The sequence below is a fragment of the Ursus arctos genome, chromosome X (genome assembly GCF_023065955.2).
Source record: "Ursus arctos isolate Adak ecotype North America chromosome X, UrsArc2.0, whole genome shotgun sequence".
In the NCBI taxonomy this organism is placed as follows: Eukaryota; Metazoa; Chordata; class Mammalia; order Carnivora; family Ursidae; genus Ursus; species Ursus arctos.
The window spans coordinates 92,446,088-92,473,112 of record NC_079873.1 but is presented as its reverse complement, the minus strand read 5'-3'; the positions used below and the strand labels follow the sequence as shown (position 1 = coordinate 92,473,112).

Below are 27,025 nucleotides of genomic sequence, written 5' to 3'. Positions count from 1 at the left end.
GATGAATGTTTTAACATCCAGCTCTTGGGGTGGGAGCCGATTTGTGGCATGTGCTGATTTTCATGATGACAGACCCACACCGTGGCCAACTGCAAGCTACCAGGTTGATGTGAAAATTCCTGAAAGTTCAACAGTGGGCTTTCATGAGCAGGTACTAACCAGATCAGTACACCACTGCTGGTGTAATTTGCCCTTGTGTACCCATCACCCAGCTTCAACAATGACCAATTCCTGGCCAGTCTTGTTTTGTCTCTCCACTTACCATTCTTCCCTACCTATATTATTTTGAGGCAAAGAATATTTTGATGAATCAAATCTGATGAAAGAAATTTCATCAGTAATATTTTAAAGTGTATCTCTAAAAGATAAGGACAGTTAAAATAACCACCATACTGTTGTTATGCCTGAAAAGTTAGTTTCTTAATATAATCAAATAATAATAATAATAATGATATAGTCAGTGTTCATTTTTCCAATTGTATTCTAAGTGCCCTTTTCTCCCCCCCCCCCTATTGCTTGTTTGACTCAGGAATTAAAAAAAGGCCACACGTGATTATTTCCTAGGTGTCTTCATTCTTTTCATCTATAGGTTTCTCTTAATTTATTGTAATTTATTTAAGAAAGTAGTTCCTTTCTCCTGAAGAGTTCCCCACTGTGTGATTATGTAGATTTTCTAGGAGAAAGCCCAGAAGGTCTGGTTGTCTCTTTTAGAATATTAGTCAGCTGGGGCCCCTGGGTGACTTAGTCGTTAAGTGTCTGACTCTTGATTTCAGCTCAGGTCATGATCTCTGTCGTGAAATGGAGCCCCATGTCGGGCTTCGCACTGGGCATGGAGCCTGCTTAAGATTCTCTCTCTCCCTCTCTCTGGACCTCCCCCTCCGCTCTCTCTAAAAAGAAAGTGTTAGTCACCCACCATTGATCAATACCTTGATATATTAATTCGTTAAAGTCTGCAAAATGGTGATGTTCTAATTCTAACTTCCTTCATTTATTAGCTGGAATACTTCTGGAAAGAGTATGACTGCCTTATATCTATTACTTGGTTACCCTGAGGACCAGTGTATATAGGAGAGGCAGGAAGAAATGTTTGCATCCTTCCCCTTCTTTAGCATCTTTCAAAATGATGAGTTGGTTTACTAGTATCCTTCAATAGGGTGTTCCTTTAGCCTAATTACAAACTAATGGGTTTAAATACATGTGATGGATTTCAATCCACTGAAGCTAATATTTTCGCTGATACTTTAATTGTCCCATCTCTGAACATTGGGACCTTTCAATCTGGCATCTTGAGTCCTTTCAACATGGTCCTAGTGGTTTTAGATAGCTTCCATTCTGTCTAGTATGACAATGTGTTCCATTCTCAATTAAAATTCAGGACAGGGTGTTGATGCCTTTTATCTTACAACTTTTTACTTTGCTTATGGTTTTATGATATGCTGAAGTTTAAAAGTTTTTATGTAATTAGATTTATCTTCTCTTTTTGCTTTTGGACTTGGAGTTGTAATTAGGAGAGATCTCTTAACTCTAAGGTTATAGAGGAATATACCCATATTTTCTTTTCTTTTTAAAGATTTTATTTATTTATTTGACAGAGAGACGACATAAGCAGGGGGAGCGGGAGAGGGAGAAGCAGACTCCCCGCTGAGCAGGGAGCCCGATGCGGGGCTTGATCTGAGGACCCTGGGATCATGACGTGAGCCAAAGGCAGATGCTTAACCGACTGAGCCACCCAGATGTCCCCATATTTTCTTTTTCTTGCATTTTATTATTTGTTCTTCCAAGTTAACTTTATAGTTATTGATTATAGTTTTTAATAAAGTATATTTACCATCTTATAGGTATCCTAATGTTAGTTTTCTTTATTAGAAAAAGAAGAAAAAGTTATACATTTTCGGCTACAGGGGTATGGAAGAGTTCATTTTTTAAAAAATATTTTATTTTTTACTTTTTTGTTATTTATTTATTCTAAGTAGGCTCCACGCCCGTCATGAAGCCCAATGCAGGGCTTGAACTCACGACCCCGAGATCAAGACCTGAGCTGATATCAAGAGTCAGATGCTTAATTGGCTGAGCCACCCATGCACCCCTAAAGATCTTATTTTTAAGTAATCTCTACACCCAGTGTGGGGCTTGAACTCACGGCCACGAGATCAAGATTTACGTGTTCTATTGACTGAGCCAGCCAGGCAGCCCAGAAAGAGTTCATTTTTAACAAATAGTTTCAATTTTTACATTGAAATATCGGATCCTTCTGGAATGTATACTGGTTTGTGGTATGAGGAATGGATCCAATTTTATCTTTCATTTGGAAGTTGGAAAGGCTTGATGGCATATAGGAATGAACTGTTGTTGGGGATATGAGTCAACAGAATTATTGTTATATTTCATTCAAAGAAGACACAGTTAGACCTACCACCCCTGTACCATCTGTTATACCGCTGGTATTTATGCTCTGTTTTTCTCCCTATTGATAGGAAGCACTGCTCAACAGGAAGCCTTGTAGTCTAGTCATTTCTCAAGGTCGAGCTCACTGTATATTAATAAGGCAGGGAATGTTGACCCAAAGATGCTCTTAGTTTATCTTACTTGGAATTAGGATGTTGATAGTACTTTTATAGTGTGGTAATACATTGGAACCTGCTTTCTGCAGATACCGATTAATAGTTACCTGTTGATTTGAATCTTTATTGGACAACTAAAACTATTTTTACAGGGTAATTGTTCATAAGCAGAATCACACTGACAGAAATAGGAGCAGCAAAATTTGATGGAGAAGAAAGGTAGGGAAAGTTCTGGAGAAGGGAGTTATGGGGCGCATAGTCTTGCCCTGGGTACTTCTAGGTTCTTCCACTTTGATCAGAATCATTGTTCATGCTAAAAAAGTAAAAAATATTAACAAAAAAAAAATTGGTCCTGTCATCCAGCAATGTCATTGATAAAATGCACATCATGTTCCTTGATTTTCACCACCTTTGTCCCCGCCTTTCTGTTACATAAAGCACACCAACCTTCCCACTCACTTCCACACCAATATTGTGTTTGAGGCTCTTTCCAGAGAAGTCCATCTTGAAATTACTTCTAGTCAGCTTAGGTCAAGGAATAGTTGAATATATTTGAGAGACCGTCACTGAAATGATAAGCGTATACTCCTGCGGGTCACATGGCTTTTATTGAGAGACAATATTAAGAAATAGTCACATAAAGAAATTCTCCATTTTTCAGAGTATGATGTGTCAAAAATGATTGCAGTACTCATTGTCTTTTAATTAATAACTTGTAAGAAAAATGCCATCTGGCACTTAGTACCAGGAAAAACCTTGTTTCTATGTAAGAAGTGGAGTTGTTGAGACAGCAGGAACTATGGGTTGTTTATTTGGCTTGGCTTGGCTAGTCTTGGTTCTCAGGATGCTCAGAAGTAAACTGAATGCTCAGTTGTAAGTATTTCATCCCTAGTTCCTGATCATTTCTTTTCCTACCTCTATTAGAATTTTTTTTTAATTAAGTTTTTTTTTTTTTTTTTAGTAATCTCTATACCTAGCATGGGGCTTGAACTCAATTCAGGGTCCTGGGATCAAACCCCGCATTGGGCTCCCTGCTCAGTGGGGAGCCTGCTTCTCCCTCTCCCTCTCCCCTCCCCCTGCTCGTGCTCTCTCTCACAAATAAATAAATATATAAATCTTAAAAAAAAAAAAAAAGTCGCAGGCTTTTCTGACTGAGTGAGCCAGGCATCCCACAGGAGGATATTTTTATCTTTACTTATTTCTTATAGGCTTCTAAATCCAGAATGGAGAAAGCTCTTTTCCTCTTTTTTTTTTCTCCTTTTTTTTGGGGGGGGGCAGGCGGGGCTGGTCGGTTGTTGTTGCATCTTAAAACTTGGACCCTTTCACTCTCAACTCATCTTCAGTTATGGAAAATGTGTCTGATGCACGAACACTAGGATCTTTTGAGAGTGGTGAGTCTTGATATAAGCAGCTTGCATCAGGGCTCATCCTCATGTGCCAGAGTTCCTATTGCAACAGGTGATTCTAAGCATTAAGAAAAAATAGAACACGTGTGAAGCAGGTGAAAGCCAGGGAAGCTCGCAGGAATAGTTAGCAGGTGGGACCAGACTAAGGGGAGGAGAACCAAAGGCTGTAAGCCGTGTGTGTAGCAGAGTGATGTAGGTGTTGGGCCTGGGTCAGAACTAGTCACTGAAGGAAGCAAATAAAGGAACAAAAGAGAACACATAAACCTTGTTCACACAGGGTGCTCTCACCTTTCAGTAGTCCAAAGCAACGTGCTTCTAAGTTCAGCTTCCTGTGCCCTGCTCCCCTCCTTCCCGGGGCAGAAGTCATTTCTGCTTTATTTGACATTGCGTAGCTCCTTAGTTCGCACTGCTTTTATGGCACTTACCACCTCTTACTGTATTTGTGAGCGTTTGTCCTTCCCTCCTTGATGGCAGTTTGTTCACCTCCGTTCCTGGCCTGTGCAGTCATTAGCTGTTGAATGATGAATGTCACAATGAGAAATAGCGCAGACGGAGTGCACATGCCTGGTCTGTGTTGGTTGCTTTCTCACACTAATGGGCCTGACTGTTGGCCTATAAAAGACTTGGATTCCCTGAAACCACACTTCCTACCATTTCAGTTGTCCCAGAATTCAAGCCCCAGGCGGTCTGAAGATCTTTGAGACTTTCCATGGAATGGAACTACCTTGGGGAGGCTGAAGATCTAGATTGATGCTTTGGAAGCCGTTCTCTTGAGCCTCGGGAGGCATTAGGCCTTGGGGAAGGAATATTGCTTTCTAGGCCATTGTCACACTCATTTAGTAAATGGCGTGCCAAGGAAAGACGGAAATGCCTCTTCTTTCCATCTCTAAGTTGACTTCACTTCAGACGGAGTGACAGCTTTTGTTTCGATTAAACTTTGCCAAAAGGTCTATTCAGCGAAAGCCAACCTGTCCTGCAGAAGTCCATTTTTTCTTACAGGGGGACAAGTAACTCGGTCTTTCTGTTTGTCATTCTCCAATTTTGCCACAATTCTGGCTCGCTGTGTGTCCAAGGGTCTTCTTGGTGAAGTCTCAAGTGAATGACTCCTCGCATGATGTTCGTCCCCAGAGTCACTGTCTCAGGAGCAATAAGGGTTTTGTATTTATCATAATATTTCTGAAGATCTTCACAGCCCCCGTTTCCTCACACTGGGCTAGCCATTGGCACCTTCGTGAAGCTGACTAGGTCGGTGTTCCTCGCCTCTCTTCTACCAAAACTTCATGCCTGTAGGCCCTCAGGTAGTCAGACTGTCTCTTTCTTCTGGCTTATCAAAATATTTTGCAGGAAAGGATCTTATGTAGGTCATTTCTTATTTGCATGAGGGTTTCAATGTCACCTTTTTACAGGACTATTATCCTATTAAGTCTTATATCCATTGCTGAATAAATGGCTTTCTGCTGACTGCCTTTTCTTCTTTTCCTTCAAATTCAGGCATCATGAAATAATTAGGGGAGAGGTGGGGAGGCAGGCAGCAATTCTCCAGGTACCTGTCGTGTCGGGCCATTGCATATTCCATCTATGTGTCCTGTTAAATAGAAAAGCTAGAAAAAGGAGGCCAGATTTCCTAAACCTCAGTGTAATGCTGTATATACCTCAGAAACGTGCATAAAAACACAGCATTTAGGGGCTAAAGATAATGTTCTCTTGCAGAGCATTGCCTGCCCCCTGAGGAATGTCCTTATAATTTAATTGATCACTGCAAGCCGGCCATTGGTCCAAGACAAGCAGATGCTGCTGTGTCATTGACAAGGGGGTGACTGACATATGCATCCTGAAATAGGAAGATGGGGTGGTGGATTCATGAGTCAAGGGATGTGTGCGGCCTCCAGAAGCTGGAGAGGGCAAGGAAGTGGATAACTCCCTGGAACTTCCAGAGATTCAGCCCCTGCTAACACCTTGAGTTTAGGACTTTTGACTTTCAGAACTATAAGATAATAAACGTTCGTTGTTTTAAGCCACTAAGTTTGTCATGAATTGTTATGGCAACCACAGAAAATGAATGCTTGAATACTAGGTCTTGCTGTCTTATATGCCTACTAAAGGAGAGCTTATGGAATTACAGGGCTAGTCTAAAGAAAAGCAGGAAAACATGGCCGTTTGGTGGGTACACACCTAAACAGTGTGTGTGTGTGTGTGTGTGTGTGTGTGTGTGTGTGTTTACATATACATATATATATATAAAATTCGGACCTATCAGTTGCAGATACGTAGTTTTGCTTTTCACCTTGAAATGTGATCAAATCTTAGATCATCTTCAGAAAGCAGGAGAGGGAGAGAGATACACATTTATTGAGTCACTTAACTCAAAACTGAGGCTTTAAAAATACAGTTACCATGGGGACGCCTGGGTGGCTCAGTCAGTTAAACCTCTGCCTTGGGCTCAGGTCATGGTGCCAGTGTCCTGGGATCGAGTCCCACATTGGGCTCCTTGCTCAGCGGGGCACCTGCTTCTCCCTCTGCCTGCCGCTCCCCCTGCTCGTGCTCTCTCTCACTCACGCTGTCTCTCTGATAAATAAATAAAATCTTAAAAAAAAAAGAGAGAGAGAGAGAGAAATACAGTTACTGTGGTATCTGGTATCCATCCACTAGATGTCAGGAGAGACGATGTCAAGGCTCCTACTGACTGCGGCAGCCTTTTACTAGGGTAGCATTCCTGATGAAACTGAAGAGCAAACAGTTGCAGAAACCATATAGTAATTGACATGTAAAATGCAGACCGGATATAATGAATGTTCTCAGGGTTTTTTTGGAATATGTACAGAAGTACGTACTCATAGTCTGTGTCCTCATCAGGCCAAATGAAATATTGCCAGCTCTTTTAAATGGTTTATGGTGGCCCATAGAGGGTATTTTGGGCATTTCCCAGTGGTCTGAGGCTTAACCTGTACTTTTTGCACTTTGAAACCACACTTCACACCTAGAAAGCTTCTTAGCAGCCTAGCGCGAGGGAATTTTATTGATTGCTTTTGTGTAAGTTAGATAATTTCTGTGGGCTCTTCTTAATACCTGTTTCTGGCTGCCTTAGGGTTCATGTGAAAGTAGCCTTTGTGTCTTCAGTGATATTTCATTTGTTTATTTAGAACTTTTAAACTGTTTGCCCTAGATCCTACCTGCTTTCTGTTTTCAAACTGAGCAGCTTCCTTCTAATGGACTGTAGTTTTTCCTTTAAGTTCCACTTCTTTCGCTTTGCTCCTGGGTCAGACTGGGTGGGTCTGGTGGGAGAGAACAGTAGGGTTAGACTCTATGAAGGATGATAGCAAAGGTTAAAGGCAGTGATGTTGTGACATGACTCATCTGCGTGGCATTGGAGTCAAGAAAGCAAAAGCAAAAACAACCAAAAAAGTAAATTGAATTGTGTGTGTGTGTGTGTGTGTGTGTGTGCCCGCGCACGCACACACACGTGCGCACTGGGTTGATTCCCAGGGAGAAAAAAAATTACAGATTTTCCCATGGCATGCCTGACCACAAATCACTGAAGAACTGGCCATTGATGATAGAAGTGGCCTGGATCAGTAAATTGGGTCAGAGCTCCTAAGCAGGTTATGTTAATGCCAAATACAGTGGGAAGCTGACCTCTTTAATTCCTCTTATTACATCTCAGTGTCATTAGTGTCATATGCCCTTGTCAGATAACACACTCTCAGATCATCTTTGTTTAACTTTAAGTCATCCATGATAGCTTAACATGCTCTTTCCATATTCCGAGGAATCCGTGACCCCGCCCTCCATCTGCAGGCGTAAGCTTGCATAGTTTCATCCACCATACTTTCATCCATTTGTTGAGACATGGGCTTTTTGAGATATTATTCTCCCCTATGCACTTTTTTTTAGTGATCTTTTAACTTCTACCCATTTTTTTTTCTTCAAGATTTATTTACTTACTTTAGAGAGGGAGGAGGGGGAGGAAGAGTATGGGCAGAGGGAGAGGGAAGGAGAGAAAATCCCAAGCAGACTCCCTGCAGAGTGTGGAGCCTGCCTCGGGCCTTGATACTATGATCCCGGCCAAAATCAAGAGTCGGCTGCTCAACCGACCAAGCCACCCAGACGCCCCTAACTTCTATCCATTTTAACATAATTTTGGAATAATTATACATGCACTTGGTGCAAAACCCAAACAGTAAAAAATAAGTAAATAAGTTTAAAACAAAAAAACCTCAAAAAAATTTTAAAAACTCAGAAGGTGAAAAGTTTTCTTTTTTTTTAAAGTATTTATAATGATTTTTTATTTTATTATGTTAGTCACCATACGTGAAAAGTTTTCTTACCATCCTAACCCTAGCCATTCAATTCTCTTCCCCAGAAGTAATAACTAATATTAATTTCCTGTTTATTCTCCAAAGGTATTCTAAACATTTGTATAATACAAACCATAACATATTTTATATATTCTTCTATACCCAACTTTTTTCATTTAATATTATTTTGGAAGTAGTTCATATTAGTACACATAGAAATGGTTGATTCATGGTTTGGATGAACCATAATTTGTTGACAGACATCTAGATGGTTTCCAATCTTTTGCTGTTACAGACATCGTTATAATACATATTTTTGTAAAGTCTTTTTGCACATGTGGGAGTGTATCTATAGCATAAATCCCCAGAAGGGGAATTACTGGGTTAAAGGGTAGGTGCATTTTTAGTTTTGACAGAAATTGCCAAATTGTCTCCGTTGAGATCAAAAGAGTTATTAATCCCATCAGGAATGTATGTATTTCCTTACACTCCTGTAATGGAATGTGTTATCCTAATTTTTAGTCTGTCTTTATCTTGGGTATATTATAGATCTACATATTCTAAACATTTTATTTTTAAGTAATCTCTCTACCCAACGCGAGGCCTGAACCTACAACCCCGAGATCAAGAGTTGCATGCTCCACTGACTGAGCCAGCCAGGTGCCCTCATAGACCTATATGTTCTAGATTTAGCTTGCATTTCCATTTTGAGTAAAATTGAACATATTACATATGTTTTAAGAGAAATTTGTATTACTTTTTTGTGTGAATTATCTCTATATATGTATCCATCAACCAGTTTGTAACTGGGTTGTTGATCTTAGTCTTATTGATTTATAGGAGTACTTTACATATTAAGAAAAGTAGTCTTTTGTCTTTGGTGTGTGTTGCTATTTTTTCCATTGTGTCTTTTGATTTCCTGATTTTTGTGTGTGATACAGTAATTTTAGATTATATAGTCAGATTAACCAGTCTTTGCTTTTCTGGCTTCTGGGTTATATGACATCTTAGGTCTTTCCCTCTCTGGAATTATTAAAAATTTTACCTGTATTTTCTTCTAGTATTTTTATGGTTCTGTCATTTCAGATTTAAATATTTAATTCATTTGGTATAAGGAATGGTGTAGTGATTTAATTTTCCAAATACACTTTTTAACCATCACTTCCCCCTGGTTATGTAAATAATAGCTGCTCATTTAAAAAATCTTAGAGATACAGAAGAGCAAAAAGAAAGAAAAATCACCTATTATCCATTATTCAGAGATACCTACTGTTAATATATTGTATTTTCTTTCCCTTTTTTATGTATTTATAGAAACATAGTTTCTTTTCTTACAGAAGTCAGGATCATATTATATATACAGTTCTGTATCCTGTTTCTTTTTTTTTTTAAGAGATTTTATTTATTTATTTGAGAGAGAGACAGTGAGAAAGAAAGCACGAGCAGGGAGGAGAGGGAGAAGCAGACTCCCTGCTGGGCAGGGAGCCTGACGTGGGGCTTGATCCCAAGACCCTGGGATCCTGACCTGAGCTGAAGGCAGAAGTTTAACCGACTGAGCCACTCAGGTGCCCCTGTGTCTTCTTTTTTTAAACATAATATTATATCATGAGAAAATTTCCCATATCAAATGTGCTTATTCTTGAAATACGAGTGCTTTTTTTGTCTATCTGAGTCTGTCCCATCTGCATCTATTCTGAGGCTTAGTTTGAAAGCTCTGGAGTGATAGAAACTATTTCAGTACAAATGGTTATCATTATTCTTTGGGAAGTCTTATTTTTTGATGGGTATCTAGGAAATGCTCATTGATAATATCATGCTTTTCTTTCTATCATTCAAATTCTTGATTAAAAGTTAAATGTAAATATGCTTAATTTGGGACCAAAGTCTGTTCTTTATATGATGCTTCAGGAATGAATCACAGTGATGTTTGTCAGATATCTATTTGATATAGCTACACCAAAATATATATATTTTAAATATACATTTAAATATAAATATATGTATATATATATAAATATATGTATATATATATGTATATATATGTATATTTAAGATTTATTTATTTATTTATTTGAGAGACAGCGTGTGAGAGCGTGCATGCTCGTGTGCCTGTGACCCAGGGGAGGAGCAGAGGGAGAGGGAGAGGGGAAGTAGACTCTGTGCTGAGTGTGAAGCCTGTCACAGGGCTCAATCTCACAACCCTGAGATCACAACCTCAGCAGAAACCAAGAGTCGGATGCTTACCCGACTAAGCCACCCAGGCGCCCCATCGATAATATTTTGATATAATGCCATTTTGACTGCTTAACCACACCAAATCATTATTTTCTGTGATCTATTTACTATCAAATTTATATATCACTTAATAGGATAATCATTCAACAGTTACCTAAACAGATAATTCATGGGGAAAGATTCAATTTCCAATGCGTGTATAATGAAAGTCTTCTTGGAGCAAGTGGTATTTAATATGGTACTGGTTGGAATTTGACAGGTAGAAATAGAGGTGGGAAGGGCAGGACATTCTGGCCCAGGGGATAAAATGTGCTAAAATCCAAAAGTGGGGATGGACCAGGTATGTTCTGTGAATTATCAGTAGTCCAATTTGGTTGGTGCACAGGTTGCATGAGTGGGAATAGGGAGATAGTAGGTTTAAGAATTAGCCTTGTAGGGGCGCCTGGGTGGCACAGCGGTTAAGCGTCTGCCTTCGGCTCAGGGCGTGATCCCGGCGTTATGGGATCGAGCCCCACATCAGGCTCTTCTGCTATGAGCCTGCTTCTTCCTTTCCCACTCCCCCTGCTTGTGTTCCCTCTCTCACTGGCTGTCTCTATCTCTGTCAAATAAATAAATAAAATCTTAAAAAAAAAAAAAGAATTAGCCTTGTAGGGGGGCGCCTTGGTGGCTCAGTTGTTAAGCGTCTGCCTTTGGCTCAGGGCGTGATCCCAGCGTTCTGGGATCGAGCCCCACATCAGGCTCCTCCGCTAGGAGCCTGCTTCTTCCTCTCCCACTCCCCCTGCTTGTGTTCCCTCTCTCGCTGGTTGTCTTTCTCTGTCAAATAAATAAATAAATAAAATCTTTAAAAACAAAGAATTAGCCTTGTAGGGGCCTCTGGGTGGCTCTGTCGGTAGAGCATGCGACTCTTGATCTCGGGGCTGTGAGTTCAAGTCCCATGTTGGGTGTAGAGATCACTTAAAGACAGTTAACTTTGTAAACGCAAAGCTTCATGAAGGCTTGGAGAGAAGACCGAGTAGTTGCTACTTCTCTAGGCATTAGAGTGATAAAAGGTTTTGACTTATAACTATGGAAAATGAGAAGGATATGTGAAAGTAAACAGAACACTATGTTGACTCCTCTTGCAGCCTTCACCCTGCCTCAGCAGCTGTGATATTACAGCCACTCTCGTGTCATCCACGTGCCCCATTTCTGCCATATAATTTTGAAGGAAATCTCAGACAACCTATCATTTCATACATAAATATTTCAGTATGTATCTCTAAAATATAAGGATTCTTTACACAAACATAACCACGATTCTGAAACATAACCACACTTAAAAGAACCAACAGTATTTCCTAAAAATAATTAAGGGTTTTGAAGAAAGCATGCCATGAGCAGGGCAGTGCGCAACCCAGAAAAGAAGATGGCTGCTTTCCCAAGTATAAAATGCTGCATTATTTAATTGAATGAGCTTGAGGTTGCGTAGAGAGTTACCTAAATGCAGATAACGGAAATGAAGCATTTTTTATGAGTGGCGAATGCTGTAAGTCACTTCACTGACACAAAGACATTTAGAGATTTTTTTTTTTTAAAGCAGGCAATTACGTCAGAGCCAGAGCTTGGAAATGATGTTTCTCAGAAGGGAAAATGGCATTGTCGATTTTCATTAAAATAAAGCTGACAAAATAATTTTCGAACCTTTTAAAGTCTTTCATGGAAATAACAGGGGTCTATTTCTTTCACTCTTTGACACCTTTTTGCCTAGAACCGCCCAAGAAAGAGCGGTTTTTTAAAGACTAAGGTTAAAGAGAGAGAATTAAAGGAGAGGAAGAAAAAAAATAATGGCTCTGTATCCCAATAAATTGTGTCCTTCTGAAGAAACTGCATTATGTTAGAATAGATTATTCTCTAGGGGTTGGTTGGAAAAAGGCTATCATGGTGGAAATGCAGTTTCGTTGTGTTGGATGTTGACGGAGGGGAGGCCATTGAAACCCAGAAGCCTGTTTATTCCCCTGGGTGCCTTCATCCGTGTGACATTAGCCACCTGGAGCCCTGTTTGTTCAGTTGCCCATCTGATAGAATATCCAATCTCCTCATTTCCTGTGCTGTGGAAAATAATTTTATTCAGCAAGTGACGGAACCCTTCTTTGGAATGGAAATCGCTGATGTATTCGAGACCACGTATTTGGCACAAAGCAAGGATGAGTCTTAGCTTCTTTTTTCTAGCAGACCTTGCCCAAAGCCTGCTGATTTTTAAAAAAAAGACAACAGAAGGTCCGAGTAGGTTTGGTAGAGCAGTTTGTTTTAGTAGGTAAATGTTTTCTTTATTTCAACTTTATTTTCTGAAGACTTACTCTTCTCTAACAAGCTGGGAGGGGGAGAAAGCATCTGTTTGAACAACTGTTTCTACTGCTAAATTTTAATTGTAATTCAGCCCCTCTGTGAGGCTTTGCCATTCAAATCGAAAGAGGAGGGTTGCAAGTTACAGTGAGACGCTGATGCTGTGCCGAATGACTTTCAATTTAAGTTGGATACAAGTGGGATATGCGTACTTTAAAAAAAAATCTGCACTGCCTTTGAAATATAGTAGTCCCGATGAGAAATAGAGGCTTCTGAGCGTGGGAGGCAGAACTTGGCACATGTTTTATCTTTCCTTATATTCTTGTTCGAACAGGCTTGCTTTCATTCTTTGTGTTATGGCTTGTTCTCCATTGTTCTGTTGCCGACTACATTAAGTTTATGCAAACCTAGTTCTCCTAGATTATAAGGCTCATTGGTCCTTCTGTCTAGCACGGAACAAGAGCAAACATTTCAACAGATTAGACTAGAGAGATGTAAACTCTGGTAACATCCCCTTTATCTGTAGTTTAGACTTCCAGCAATCTTAACTGACCTCTCTGGAAGGTGGCCAGGGCCTGCAAGGAAACAAAGAACGCCTGTGGGAGTTCGAGGAAACTATCCCAAAGACCATGGACTTTACCCTGTCGGAGAAGCATCAGGAGAGGCAGTCAGATTCTAACTTTAATCAGTAACCTTATTTTGTACACCATTCTAATAGACTTCATTATCTGGCTTGCTGGCCCACAGCAAATTAGATGAGAGGCTATTAGCCACTAAGAGCTGGGAGAAACAACGGCTGAAAGTTTGAATTCAAGGGAGGAGTAGAGTTTTAAAAGATATATATAAAAACTGAGAAAACCTCAGCAGTCTGAGACCAGTGAGTGAAGGGGCAAACCACCATGTGGGCCACGATGCCTTGAGTTCATCTCTGCTTTTAAGAATAGGAACTATCAGAGGGGGAGGTAGGTGGAGGGCAGGGGTGAAATAGATAAAGGGGATTAAGAGGTAGAAGCTTCCAGTTATAAAATAAATAAGTCATGGAGGTGAAAAGTACAGCATAGGGAATGTAGTCAATATTGTAATAACGTTGTGTAGTGGCAGATGGTGACTACCCTTTTCGTGGTGAGCACTGAGTCATGTTTAGAACTATAGTATCCCGGGGCACCTGGGTGGCTCAGTTGTTAAGCGTCTGCCTTCAGCTCAGGGCCTGATCCCGGAGTCCTAGGATCGAGCCCCACATTGGGCTCCCTGCTTCTTCCTCTCCCACTCCCCCTGCTTGTGTTCCCTCTCTCGATGGCTGTCTCTCTCTCTCTCTCTGTCAAATAAATAAATAAAATCTTAAAAAAAAGAACTATGGTATCCCTATGTTGTACACCTGAAACATAACATTGTATGTGAATTATACTTCAATAAAAAATAAGTGTCTATTCTCAAAAAAAAAAAAAAGAATAGAAATCGTCTTGCCTCCCTATATGTATTCCCAGCACACAGCCCATAAAAGTAGCATGAAACAGACACTCAGCTTTTTGGGGAAGGTAGACATGAAAGCAGGATCCCAGTATAATCCAGTAGTGCTTATAATGCTAAAGTCAACTCATCAAAAAGTAATGAGATTATATTCCTCGTCTGATTGAGAAGGCAGGAAAAAAAATTCCATCCTACAAAATTCAGTGAAAAGCCCTTGAGTAAATATCTGAGCGTGGGATTGCGGGATTGTATGGTAAATTTATGTTTAACTTTGTGAGAAGCTACTGAACCGTTTTCCAAAGTGGCTGTACCATTTTGCATTTCCACCAGCAATGTTTGAGAGTTTCTGGTGGCCTGCATCCTCGTCAGCACTTGGTATTGTCCATTTTTAGGCATTCTAATATTCTAATAGATGCACAATGGTATGTCGTTTTGGTTTTGATTTGCATTTCCCTGATTTGTGATATCAAGCATCGTTCCATGTGCTTATTTGCCATCCGTATCTCTTTTTTGAAGTGTCTGCTCAAATATTTTGCCTTTTTAAAAATTGGGTTACTCTTTCCCCATTATTGCATTTTCAGAGGTCTTTATATATTCCAGGTCTAAGCCTTGTATCAGATCAGTATTTATTGAAAGGAAATGAAAACTTTGGTTCACATAAAAACCCATACATAGATGTTTACGGTGGCTTTATTCATAGTTGCTGAAAGCTGGAAACAGTCCAAATATCCTGCAACTTCTGAATGGTCAAAAAAAATTGTAGTGCATCTATAAAATGGAATATTACTCGGCAACGAGAAGGAACAAACACTTGATTCGCGTAACAATATGGATGAAACTCCAATGCCTTATGCGAAGTGAAAGCCAGGTTCAAATCGCTATATGCTGTTATGGTTCCATTTATGTGACATTCTGGATAAGGCAAAACTATAGGGACAGAGAAAAGATCAGTGGTTTTCAGGAGCTGTGGGAGGGCGGCAGCAGGAAGGAAATTTGAAGGGCAAAGGAAGTATTCTAGATATTGATTTTGTTTGTGGTTTGTCAACACTCACAAAACTAACATCACAAGCGGTTAACTTTACTCTCTAAAATTATACCTCAGGTTTTAATTTATTATTTTTTTTAAGTAAACTCTCCCCCCATCGTGGGGCTTGAACTCACAACCTGGAGATCAAGAGTCGCTTGCTCTACTGACTGAGCCAGCCGGGCGCCCCTATACCTCAGTTTTTTTAGAAAGGAACATAGAAGAAGAAGTGGGGGTATGAACAGGAAGTAAGCTTCGAAATGTTGGAAAATAAAAATAAAAATGGGCAAAATGGTGGAAAATACACTGTTGTGGCTACATTTCAGGGGGTGTTCAGGAGGCTGAAGCATGCAATTGACCAACCGAATTCTATAAGAGGTTAATCTTGTTTCTAGAGGAACACGAGTTCAATTACGAACACCTGGATTTTAATTTGCAGGGAATTGTGAATACGGCAGCATGAGGCCTTTGCTTAGCAGTGAATTATACATGTGATGGACAGATCAAGTCATGGTAGAAGAAGGGGGGAGAGAAAAACAATTGTGAATAAAGGACCCTCAGCTTCTCTGGTTTCTCTTTATTTCATACACACACAGAAGCACACAAACACACACGGATGTACACCCTACCTTTTCTTCTTCCTCCTCCACCTCCTCGCCAGTGTATCAGTCCGTCCTTCATATTGGGGCTAACTCTCCTTGCGATCCAGGCCCGCATCCACAGCCCAGCCCCCCGGTTTACCATTTTTCTACGAACATTCCCTCTCTGTGTGAATTTGCTCACAGTTGTCCTTTTGCCCTGTGACTTCCCTGATCTCTGATAGGAGAAACTGAACCTATCTTTCAAGATCCAGCTCAAAACCTGCCTCCTTCGTGAAGCTTTACGCGATCACCCTATTCACAAGTGAATTTTCCTTTGTTGTACTGAGTAGAGTCACAGAAAATGCTGATTGCATCGACTCCAAAGGCGGCAAGTAGAACAAAAGAGGCAACATGTGCACATTACGGACGCTGGATAAATATTGAATGATGGTCCCGGACCGTTAGCTTTGTTTGAGGAGTTAAAAGCTTGGAGATGCCACGTTGCGTGGGCTTGAATATCGGCTCTGCAGTGTACCGGTTGTGTTATATTAAACAAAATTATTTAACCTCAAAGTCTCGGTGTCTTTATTTGTAAAATGGACGTAATAAGAGTGCCTACCTGGGGTTGTCGTGAGCAGTAAATGAATGAATCACCATCAAGTGCCTGGCACATAGGGAGCCTCGTGAAAGTGTTGGCCATCATTATTTTGGAAGCAGCTTTAATACTTCCAACTAATTCGAATCAGATGGGACTAACTACATTCATTCAAAGGGTATGTTGGTTTTAAGGGGCTGTTACCATTAGGGGATGCAGAAACGTTAAGATCACATGGACATTCATCCCATCCAGGGGTGTCAGAAAGATCAGCGACACTAGTTCCATTATGGATTCTAACCTAACTGTGAAAATCCATCACTGCGGCCTTCGTAATAGGACTTTAAAGGGGGCTGCACCAACGGAGGAGGGAGGAGGGGAAATCAGCTGCTATGCGGACCTTGCCGAAGAGAACCCTTATAGCCGGCCTGTTCCACGAGCAGTCATTTGATATTCTAGGCAGCTGCCTGACACTGCACTTTGGTGCCCCACAGTGTAATTAACAGGCACACACACAGCTGCCTTGTCAGACAATTGGCCAGACTTGGCAGCACGGGCTACGGAGGCGGGGCAGTGGCAGGGAGGACCCAGGATATGCGCGCCACCTTGGGTGCTGAGCTTTCGCCACAGCTCCATAATAACAGTGCAGCTGCACCCCGAGCCCTTCTCAAGGCAGTGTGCCTTCTCATCTCTTGGAAGGCACTGTCCGGATTCCGTGGTGCATACTGAGTTAGCGTTCGCTAGCTTACTTAACAGCAATACCACGAGCTTGCACTCCTCGGTGCCGTGCGAGTCAGCTACGACTGGCCCGCTCGGTTGTTTTTGAATTCTCAAACCACACGAAGTGGTTTTCATCTCTGTTACCACTGGCCAGATAAATCTTGTTTGGGGAAGGAAGTGTAAGAGGAAGTGTGATGTCGAGAAAAAGGCACGGGACTGGGAATCAGGAGACCTCCCTTTTTGTTCTAGCTCATTAGTTGCGTGACCTTGGGAAAGTCATTTATTCTCTGGAACTTTGCATCTTAATGCGTGCAAATAAGAGTGTTAGAAAGGGCCTTGGGAATATTAGTGGCTTTGGGGATCCACCAGTCAGAAGCCATTTCAGGAACTCTGGATCGAGGATCTTAGATGCAATAGAACCTCGTTTAAGAATCTCAGAACTGGGACGCTTGGGTGGCTCAATCTTGGTTTTGGCTCAGGTCATGATCTCAGGGTCTCACTTTGGGCTCTGCCTTTAGTGGGAGTCTGCTTGAATTTTTCTCTCCCTTTGCCCCTCCCCTCGTTCTCTCTCCTTCTCTCTCAAATAAATAAAATCTTAAACCCCCCCCAAAGAATCTCAGCACTGTCCTACTCTGAAATTGCTCCTTGTCAAATAAGCAATTCTTACGCAGAATGGGATCCCTGTCCTTGAAGCTTTCAGCCTACCTTAGTTCCCAGCCTTTCTTGAGGGTGCTGCAAAATCCTAACATGGGGTTGTATTCAGAAGATTCCAGCAGCTTTTGGTAAAAAGCTCAAAAATGAAAATATGAAACCCAACGATCAATTCTAACCCAGCTTTGTCACTCCATATAGGGTATATACTCCTACCCTGGACTTGCTCAGCTAGGTTACGTTTTTCCTATTTGTCTCAGTCTGTTAGTTTGAGAAATCCTGTGTTGGTTTTAGCTGGATTCTTTTACCTAGCTTCCTTTGTGGAGAAATGTCTCACACCTATGGGCATCCCCTGGAGCCTGAGGGACTGGCCCGTGGCAGTCTCATTGTCTGCCCCCTGCACGGGCTTATCCAGTTCAAATTGGGTCGAGGAGAACACGGTACAGCTCAAATGGGCTTGGGAGTGCCTAAAAGGGGGATCGACAGCCTTAGGGAGTGTGTCGTTACAAGGTTCGAGATGCCGGCACTGCTGGTTTTGCCTTGGGGGATGAGAGGTGTCTGTGGCTAAGACCCAATTATGTGCATTTCTCCCCAACTCTGCATTCAGTGATGTCCAGTTGGTACTTTGACTTTGGCCAGGATAAAAGTATTTTCACTATGGAAGTTGGCAAACTCCTAATCAGGGGTGTTTATTTTTTCCATCTTTTTTTCCCCTCTTGTTCAGATTGGATAACTTCTGTTATCTAAAGTTTATTGTCTCCTTCCTCTGTCCTCTCTAATCTGCTGTTGACCCCACAGAATGTGTGTTTAATTTTGGTTATTGTATTTTCCAATTTGAAACTTTACATGTCTTTGTATCTTCTGTTCCTTTTTTGAGACTTTACATTTTTCAAGTTGCTTCAAGAATGTTCATGAACGCTTTGCTTGAGCGTTTTTATAATAGCTGTTTTAAAATTATTGTCGGATAATTACAACATCTGTGTCATTTTGACGTTGGCATCTGTGGGTTATCTATTCTCATGTGAATTGAGATTTTCCTGTTTTTTTGTATGCTGAATATTTTTTAGATTGCATCCTGGACATTTTGATTATTGTGTTTAGAAGACTCTAGGTGTTCAAGTCCTATAAAAGATGTTAGTATTTAGCAGGCAATCAACCTGGATAGGTTTGGGCTGCAATTTCTAACCCACCTCTTTGGGCTGTAGTTCCAATTTTTGTTTGATTTTCAAAGCCTTTACATTGCTCTTTGGATCTCAATTATGGGCCACTCAGGGGTCAATATAGGACCTGGACAGTGATCTCAAAGTTTTTGTCATGGTCATTAGGTTCACGGTGATTAGGATCGGACTGGGGGTGAGCTTCAGGAGTTTATAAACGACCCTATGAGGTCATTTTCCTGAGCTCCTCCCTCTCTGCAACCTCAATACTTGACAGCTGTCTGGGACTCCCCAGTTTTTTCATCCTCCAGCCAGAAATCAGGGGTTTTGGTTCCCTCATTCTGTTCTGTACTTCGTGCCTATGCCCACTTCCGGGGCCAAGCAGTGGGCAGGCAGAAGGACACAACAACAACAAAAGAGCAATGGGGGTTTGCCCTATCTGTTGGGATCACAGCTCCACTGATCGCAGAGGAAGGGTTTGGCCCATGCGAGCCCCTCTGCTATTACTGTGGCTGAGTTGTTGGCATCCGAGCCATGTGAGAACGGAGAGAGAGACAAAAAAAAAAAAAAACTGGCTGACCATTAGGAGTTTCTTTTCCTGGTCCTGGAGCCAGGACTAGAGAGTTTCTACTGGAGCTTTCTCTGTTCTGCCCATGCCCACTTTCGGGTTTTGTTTAGGCTGTGTTTTGTTTAGGCTGGGGAATACTGCAGGGGGAAAATGGTAAACTCACCACAAATTTGGTGATAATTTGGCTTCTGGTTTTCTTCTTCTTCTTCTTAAGATTTTATTTATTTATTTGAGTGAGAGAGAGAATGTGTGCCCACGCGAGTGGGGGGCGGGGGACGGAGAGGCAGAGGGAGAGGGAGAGGCAGGCTCCCCCCCCCCCAGCAAGGAGCTCGATGCGGGGCTCATTCCCAGGACCCCAAGATCACAGCCTGCGTGAAGGCAGATGCCACCCAGGCTCCCTTCCGATTTTCTTCTTCAATCTGCCTGTTACCGTGTACTTTTCAGCATCTCCAAATAGCTGCTGCGTGAATCGGTCCTGGTTTTCTGGCTGCAGTAAGTGGGTGAGACGGGGCGGAGTGTGCTTATTCCATCTTGCCTGTCTGGAGCTGAGGGCCCTTTCTTTTTTTGCTGGACCTCCAGTTGTTAAATATTCATCAGCACACTACTAGCTGATTGTATCGGCTGTGACTCTAAGTAAGGAGACTCCTCCTGTAATCGCTCACATTGCTTTCAGGCAAGCCTACCATTTTCTTGCCCTGTGTCTCTGATCAGTTCGTTACTCTACCACGCTGGGCCTCAATATGCTCATTTGTAACTTGCAGATGTTAATAATACATACCTCTTGGGGTCTTTGTTAGGGTTAGATGAAATACTACAGGACCTAGAATAGTGCCTGGTATATAGTACATGCTCAATAAATGGAAGCTATACTATTTTTAAAAAATACATTCTATGCCCAATGTGGGGCTCGAACTCATGACCCCGACGTCAAGAGTCGCAAGCTCTACCGACTAAGCCAACCAGGCGCCCCTAGAAGCTATACTATAAAAAAATAAAGAAAAAACTCTTTATGTTTCAGTCTCTTTCAGAAGTAGAGAAGAATGTATTTGGGCCGAAATAAAAGCCAGAGATGGGAAAAGCCTTCTGGCATAGTCGTGTAGAGCTTTAGCTTTGGAGCCAGTGGGTGGGTCTCTAATTCAGTTACTTACTAGGTGTGTGACTCTGGGCAAGTCATTTCACCTTTCTGCGCCCGCAGTAAAATGAGTACAAGGATAGTGCAGGCTTCACGGGGTTCGTGGGAGAATTAAAGGAGATAACACATGACAAAATGCTCCGTAAGTATTGGCTATTATTAATATTGTGTCAACTTAATTTAGTATCCACTGTGAACTAAGCCCTACGGGGCTATTTAATGGATATTTTATAGATAAAATGCCTGTAGATGATTACACACACACACTCTCTCTCTCATCTATAAGCATTATGTATATATATATATTTGTACATATACGAAATATACAAATATATATTTTTTTAGAAGTTTATTTTTTTTAGTAATGTCTACATCCAGCATGGGGCTTGAACCCATGACCTCAAGATCAAGAGTCGCGTGCTCTTCTGACTAAGCCAGCCAGACACCCCTACAGGTGTTATATGTATAAAATACCCGTTAAATAGCCTCGTGCTACCTTCTCTTCCTGAGACACCACTCAGCCACCTGATCTCTGCAGCATCGCGCAGCCCAGCGCCGCTGTCATGATCTACTTTAAAACCCTTGACAATGCTTACTGGACTGTAACGAAGAGAAATTAATGAGGACACAGTGTCTCCAGATTGACTAAGGGCTCTGTCACTTCCTGCTTAGAGCTGTAGCCCTCTGTTCTCCTCAAGTTAACAGCTTATGACTTCTTGGCCTGCCCTTTCCGTGAGCTGAACGGACGGCTCACCCGGACGCTCTCCAGGAGCAGGGTGTGCAATGTTTCTGTTACAAAGGGTTGCTGGCGCTAGAATTAAGAGAAGTGGTTTTGCTGAGACTTTATTTTGTGGTTTGTCTCACACCCTCTTTCCAAAGCAGTGCATGGCCTCTCGTTTTCCTCTTTATGTATCTGGTTGTATTTTTATTTCTTTCTCCTGCGGTCTTTTTATTTTTTTTTTTAAAGATTTTATTTATTTATTGGACAGAGAGAGAGACAGCCAGCGAGAGAGGGAACACAAGCAGGGGGAGTGGGAGAGGAAGAAGCAGGCTCATAGCGGAGGAGCCTGATGTGGGGCTTGATCCCATAACGCCGGGATCACGCTCTGAGCTGAAGGCAGATGCTTAACCGCTGTGCCACCTAGGTGCCCCTCTCTTGCGGTCTTTTTGATTTCAAAATTTCTCCATGCTCTAAGGATGTTGAGATCCTACCTTACAGCTTTGACAAAGAGTGGCAGATTTGAGTAGGTGCTATTCAAAGCCGCAGCAACCAAAGCTCTTCATGGAATAAGATACGGTTCTACATGTCCCCAGTGTCTGCTCCCTTTTGGGAGATGGCACGTGTAGTAGATAGAAGCCTGCACTGGCAGTCCCAAGATTTGGTGTCAAGTCCCGGATCTGCCCCCTCGCTTCCTTGGAGTCCTAGGGCAAGTCACATCACTGCTCCGTGTGTCAGTTTCTGTTACCTGAATACACGAAGGCTCGGGGCCGCGGCATCAGAGCAGAGTGGAGGTCACGAGCGGAGCGGGTGGATCCCAGCAACGGCAGAGGAAAACCAGCGTGGCCAGCGAGTGCATGGGGTGCCCCCAGGGCCCCTGCTGGGGAAACCAGGGCATTTAAGGAGCTGGTCTCTTGCTAGTCTCCTTTGCTCTTTCTCCTTCAGGCTGATGGGAAGCTCTGGAAATAGGAGTTCTGTGAAACAGGGAGGCCTGAGCCAGATGATTTCTTTTTCTTTTCTTTTTCTTTTAAAGGATTTTATTTATTTATTTGACAGAGAGAGAGCACAAGCAGAGGGAGCAGCAGGCAGAGGGAGAAGCAGACTCCCCGCTGAGCAGGGAGCCCAATGTGGGACTCGATCCCAGGAGCCCGGGATCATGACCTGAACCAAAGGCAGACACTGAACCAACTAAGCCACCCAGGCGCCTCTGGGCACCCAAATCTTCGCTGCGTGTGTCAGGTGGGTTCCACGCAGTCACACTAACTGTACTTGAAGACAACAAAAAGTCATAGCTGAAATGACTCGATGTAGCCAAGGATTATAAATTCTTTTAGTGTAATGTAAACTGAAGCATAATTATCTCTATCAAACTACGGTTCCTATAGTGTTGGATTCTAATGTTAATTTCCAGTTTCCTCTTCACTAAGGAATTCAGGGAAACCTTTAACTCAGTGTGGCTTAGAGATAGTTGCTGTTCTTGGCCACTCTGGGTTTTTATACTTTTCTTCTTGTCTAAGTCCTACAGCTCCTCTTCCATGTGTCCCATGTTTTGGTCTCATGCCCAGCTGCTCTGGGAAGTGTGCTTTTTTGTTGTTTTTATTTTTATTTTTATTTTTTTTTGTATCGAGACCCTCGTTTATCAATACAGTCATTTGGCAAACAGTAAGTGTTGGCTCTGTGTCATACAATGCACTGAGCTGGAGAGTGAGGATACAGGGTGTCAAAAATAAAGTTCCTGTTTTTTAGGAACTTACAGTTTAGCAGAGGAACCAGACAATTAGAGTAGTGAGATAAGTGCTCTGATTGTGTCACAGAGGGTGCCAGGGGAGCAGCCAACAAGGTGGGGCTGGTTCAAGGAACACAGCCATCTGGGTGCAGGGTGATGGGAGTAGTTGTATCCTTGGATCAGGGCAGTGGGAGTAGGTTTTTCCAGGCAGAGGAAGCAGTAGTGCCAAGGCACTGGGGCATCGGAGAGCATGGCATTTCTAGAGCTGCAATGGCTCCGTTGACGCAAAGAAAGGAATTAGGAGGCGCAGTGATGGGACATAAGGCTGGAGTGATAAGCAGAGGCTGGATCGTGAAGGGCCTTGGACACTGTGCCGGAAGAGAGCAGGAAACTAAGGAAGGGTTTTAAGTAGGGAATCAGCACGATCAGGTTTGTGTTTTTGAGACTACAGTATTGAAAGAGGGGCCAGGAGGCTCCAGCACAATGCAGGGAGACCAGTTAGGAAGTGTGGGAGAAAGCCCCAGTTTCTGTCCAGGAGATGGCGAGGTGTTTGGCTATAAGGCGTAGCAGGGGAGACAGAGATTCAAACCTGGCCTTGCTGAAGCAGTAGTAAGCAGGGACTCAGGATATCACTGGCTCAGTGCTGTAGAGGGCAAGGCATATAAGGGCTGGGAAAAGGCCTTGGATTTGTCTCAAAGGAAGTCCCCAATGCCAGGGCTAAGGGCAAGGACAGCAGGAAGCAGCGATAGCAGCACTGTCATGTGCGGAGTCGAGGAGAGCTTTAGCAGGTGTAGGACATGGAGGTCAAGTCCAGGACAGTTAATTTTTGATGTCACTTCGCTTGTATTAAAGAACACAAACCAGTGTTTGTGTTTTATTTTGCCTATCCAACATTCTAAGCATTCTAAGTCAACAGTTAACAACCAGGAGATTTTGGGGCACCTGGCTGACTCCGCTGGAAGAGCATATGACTCTTGATATCATGGGTTGTGAGTTTGAGCCCCACGTTGGGTGTAGAGATCACTAAAAAAAAAAAAAAAAGTAATAATAATAAACTTCAAAAAATCCCAGGAGATTTTACATTTTGAAAATCCAAATTTCTGCTTTCTCTTAAGAGTCCCAAAGTTCTGCTGCTCTGGGCCTCCAGGTGTTCACAGTCACAGTCAGCTGGAACCGAGTAGCTACGGCTTCCTTTAGACGTAGTGCTTGCTCTCCAGTCCACCATGAACCCGCCCTCACACGCTTCTGTGGCCTGCTTGGCCTGTGTAGGCTTTCAGTTTGTGATCGTCAGGTTATCTCGGGCCAGGCTTTAAAGGGATTTACGGCAGCTAGATTGCTCGGACAGGATGGTCTGTATCATCATAGTCAAGAGGCTAGGTCATCATCTGAGAATAAAGGTAATAGAGGAAGGATAGGGTTTCAGGAAGGGTGACTGGACTTTTAAACGTTGTCATGATACTATAAACATACTAGGCTTAAAAATTTTTTTTCTTCGGGCACCTGGGTGGCTCAGTCGGTTAAGTGTCTGACTTCGGCTCAGGTCATGATCTCAGGGTCCTGGGATCGAGCCCTGTGTCAGACTCTGTGCTCAGTGGGAAGTCTGTTTCTCCCTCTCCCTCTGCCCCTCCACCCACTCGTTCTCTTTCTCTCTCTCTCAAATAAATAAATAAAATCTTTAAAAAATGTTCTTTTTTTCTTAAGCATGGAACCGTCTCAAAGGCCTTTCATAAAATATTTTCTTATTGCTCGGTATTATGATTGTCTGTTTACATGGATATTTTCCTGCTCATCTCATGAACCTCTTTGGTTCTGTGCCTTTTCTTGGCTTTGGGTCTGAAATAATAGAAGGTGCTGAATATACACATCTGTTGAAAGGGAAGAAATACTGGGGAGAAGTAAGGCGGCTCCTCTTTGTTGTTGGGAGAACCAGATGAGACAATGTATTTCAAACTACATAGCACAGAGCCTAGCACATAGCAGATGTGCATATCAGTTTTTCCTTCCTGCACATGAAAATGCTTAAGGAGGAGGCACTGAACAAAAGCCGGTTCCTTCCTTCCCTTTTCCTTTCTCCGATATCTGTGTTCCTGGGAGATTCACTTCTGACCTTGACAGCAGGGCTTTGCACGCGCAACCTCACACTCAGTAGCGCACTTGTCTACATACTCAATCCGTTGATTGCATATTACTAGCCTATTATGTGTACAGCCCCGTGGTAGGAGCTGCAGGGACACCAGAGGTAAGATCCAGTTCCTGCCTCTCATCCTCTGCCTCATAGGGGGACAAGGCACATATTCAGGGTGCTCTAATATACGCCAAGAAAACGATACCATGCCACAAGAGAGGACAGGCAAAAAGCCCTTGCCATTCAAAGGAGGGAGGAGCCCCATGAGGTTGGAGGAATCAAAAAGGGGTTCCTGAAGGAGGTGATAGCAAAGATGCATTGGGGGGGATAGGATTTCAGCCTGCGGAGTGGGAGAGGCTACAGAGGCAGCTCTCTGCCTGCAGGAAATGTTTCCCTTGGAATTGTGCCTAGTTGTCAAAGGCCTTTTGAAAGTCTAAATCAAGTAGATGCATTGGTTCCTCTTTGGCCAAGAGGTCTATTTACCCTCTTTGAGAACTCTGGAGATGAATGAGGACACAGGCAGCTAGACCCCCACAGTATGACCCTTAACTTGGTCATGACAACAGACTTATTTGAACTATCGAACTGATATCATTTCTTTGCCCATGGCTAAACACTCATCTGGCAAATACTTACTAAGCATCTATTATATGCCAGGTACTGGCATTGTTACAAGATGTCGGGGCATATTAATATGAATATGATATAGATCATGCCCTCGAAAAGCCTCTGATCTATTGAGACAGCTATGAAATCTACTTACTTATATATTTAAGTAATCTCTACACCTAACGTGGGGCTGAAACTCACAACCCCGAGATCAAGAGTCGCAGGCTCTTCTAACTGAGCCTGCCATGTGCCCTGTGAAATCTATTTAATGTGGAAAGTGGTCTAACGGGGTCTGATCAGAGTGCTGTGAACGTGCAGAGGAGGGAGTGATTAAATCTGTAAAGAGGGTGAGGGAAGGTTTCATAAGGCAAGTGACATTTTTTAGTGGGCCTTGAAGAATAAGTAGGATTTCTCAAGGCAAGGAGGGGGGAAGGGAGTGAATTAACATGAATCAGAGCCGAGAGCTGTGTACTTGACCTACAGTGGAACTCGTGATCCAGGTATTACTGTTTCTGTTTTGCAGATGAGGACTCTGAAGCTCAAAGAGACCCAGTGACTCAAGTAAGGCCTCGAACCTAGTCATTGACAGGGAGGCTTTGAGCTCGGGCCTCTCTGGGTCCACTCTATCAAGCTGCCTTCGCGAGGAAGAAGCAGGGGCCAGTGGGGGTGTGCAAAGGCATGCTCTAGGCAGAAGCAAAAGATTTGCTGGAGATGGACAGGTGTTGGGTCAGCACGGTTGCCTCTCCGTTCTGAATGTGATGTGCCTGACTGCGGAGTACTGTAGGGCTGATTATCTCCTTTTCGACGTGCTTTTGCACTGGGAGTTGTTCAGGGTCTGCTTACATTAACGATAACGCTCAGTTCAGAAAGCATTTATTGACCGGTTTGGCTGCCCCACAAGGGATTTGGGGCTGTTTGACCATCATCACAATCCTTTGTGCAGTGATAGATGGGAGCGATTCTCAGAAGGCTCACTTCAGCTCTTGGGTTAGCCAAAATCCCCAGCTTGATGATGCTCTCTCCTGGTCCTTACACAGAGAGAGACATGGTCCAAAAGTAAAGGCTGAAAGAACTTATTTTTCAAGAAGTAGCTCTCTTGAAAGTACAAAACGTTGTATATTTAATGACCCCTT

At 42.6% G+C, this 27,025-nt stretch overlaps 2 long non-coding RNA genes across 3 annotated transcripts in view; one reads left to right on the top strand and one right to left on the bottom strand.

Annotated features, from left to right (window-relative positions):
- LOC125281190 (uncharacterized) overlaps positions 1–27,025 on the top strand; it is a 114,052-nt gene that overhangs the window by 84,258 nt on the left and 2,769 nt on the right. The window contains exon 5 of one of the 2 annotated variants that reach the window (XR_008959998.1): positions 22,489–22,671. This is a non-coding gene — a long non-coding RNA (uncharacterized LOC125281190). Of the gene's footprint in view, positions 1–22,488; positions 26,006–27,025 lie in introns of those variants that run through there. The other variant, XR_008959997.1, reaches the window with a different exon arrangement.
- Positions 3,615–27,025, bottom strand: part of LOC130544057 (uncharacterized) — a 55,226-nt gene continuing 31,815 nt past the window's right edge. Inside the window, exons 2-3 of the long non-coding RNA XR_008960002.1 lie at positions 7,138–7,239; positions 3,615–6,550 (exon numbers count right to left, since the gene is read on the bottom strand). This is a non-coding gene — a long non-coding RNA (uncharacterized LOC130544057). The remainder of the gene's footprint in view (positions 6,551–7,137; positions 7,240–27,025) is intronic.